Source organism: Microtus ochrogaster, unplaced genomic scaffold, assembly GCF_000317375.1.
Source record: "Microtus ochrogaster isolate Prairie Vole_2 unplaced genomic scaffold, MicOch1.0 UNK32, whole genome shotgun sequence".
Lineage (NCBI taxonomy): Eukaryota > Metazoa > Chordata > Mammalia > Rodentia > Cricetidae > Microtus > Microtus ochrogaster.
The window spans coordinates 49,578-51,604 of NW_004949130.1; positions in this window are offsets into that span (position 1 = coordinate 49,578).

The window sequence follows — 2,027 nt, forward strand, 5'->3', positions numbered from 1 at the left end:
TTTCCCTACCCCTCCACATCACAACTCACCTCTTGGACCCCTTCTACACACTGGCCTAACCCCTCCCAGTCCTCCCCTGTCTCCTCTCATACCAGCTCCCACCATAACCCTGCCATTTTCTGCCCTCTCAGGGAGGCAGCAGGAGCAGATGCCATTATTAAAGTCCACATTCCCTTCTCTCTTCTGGACCTCTCCCAAATAGAAAAACAGTTGGGTTCCTACTCACCTAATCCTTCTGTTTATATTAAGGAGTTTTGCTATCTGTCCCAGGCCTACGATTTAACCTGGCATGATGTCTATGTCATCCAGGTCTCTACTCTCACTCCTGAAGAAGTAGGATTCAGGCAGCAGCAAGACAGCGCACAGAGCAGACCCACCTAGTAGACAGCACAGTCTCTGTGGGGAAATTGGTGGTGCCAGCCACAGAACCATACTGGGATTATCAACCAGGCCAAAACAGCAGACAGAGGTGGGACATCATGGCCTGCTGCCTCCTTCAGGGTTTGAAGATGGTCTTGGAAAAAGTTGTTAATTTCGACAAACTCCAGGAGATCACACAAATAGCTGATGAAAACCCAGCCTTTTTTTTAAACCGATTACAAGAGAGATCATAATTTAGTATACTAGACTGGACCCAGCCTCCCCAAAAGGAGCCACAGTCCTGGCTATCCATTTCATTTCTCAGTCAGTACCAGATATTAGAGAAAAAAAATTAAAAAGGCTAAGGAGGGTTCCCAAATCCCCTTAAAGGAATTGGTGAAAATGGCCTTTAAAGTGTTTAGTGCCTGAGAAGAGGCAGCTGAGTTTTTCCTAACAGACAAGTCTACAGCAGGAAGCAATGCTCCAAGCCCAAGTCCTAGCAGCTGCCCTGAGGCCACTGGCGCTCCCAGAAGGGGGACAAGGGAAGTTGACCACAAGCCTCCATCCCACCAGAGCTCAGCCTAAATCAACCTCGCTAGGAGCCTGCTGCAAATGTGGCCTAAATGGTCATTTGGCACAATATTGCCCTGGGCCTCTGCTGCCTATGAGGCCATTCCCTATCTGCCAGCAGCCTGGACACAATGCCCCTGTGCAGGCTTGTTCTCTATGCCACGCCATGGAGCTCCAGCTTCACCAACATCAGCAAGTGAGACTATGCCAACCTTCTAACTACTCAGCCTTGTGGAAGATTGACAGGCCCAGACTTGGTGACTTTTATATTTTTTTTAAAAAAATGCTGCAAGATCCCTAGTGGCAGTAGGCAGCAGAAATGCTGTAGGTCCCAAAATGGTGGTAGTGGGCCATGTGGCAGCAGACAGCAGGCCCTGGGAGCAGTCAGTCCCAGGCAGAGACGGCTGCTGGTCCCTGAGCAGTGGCTGGTCCCAGGCAGGGAGACACATGGCGGGCAGGCAGAAGACAGAGACATGGATAGACATGACTTGCAGAGTGAGGTTGAATATTTATTCAGGGGATTATGAATGGGGGAAGGGAGAAGGGGGCAGAGAGAGAAAGAAAAAAGGAGAAAGAGACAGGGGGAAGCAGAGAAGTGGGGAGAGAGGCAGAAGCGAAGCTGCCTCTCTGAGAGGAAGATGGGAAAGAGAGCAAGCCGGAAGCTGAAGATCAGTCTGCCTCAGTGGATGGGGGAGGGGTGGCCGTTGTTATTCTTTTTTAAAAAAATGCTACAAGATCCCCGTGGCAGTAGGCAGCAGAAATGCTGTAGGTCCCAAATGGTGGTAGTGGGCCATGTGGTGGCAGGCAGCGGGCTCTGGAAGCAGCCAGTCCCAGGCAGAAATGGCTGCCGGTCCCAGAGCAGTGGCCTGAGCGGTGGTGGCAGGCCATGTGGCAGCGGACAGCAGGCCATGGGAGCAGCCAGTTCCAGGCAGAGACAGCTGCTGGTCTCAGAGCAGTGGTGGTGGGCCATGTGGCAGCAGGCAGTGGGCCCCAGGCAGAGATGGCTGCTGGTCCCAGAGCAATGGCTGGTTCCAGGCAGGGAGACACATGGCGGGCAGGCAGAAGACAGAAACATGGATAGACACGACATGCAGGGT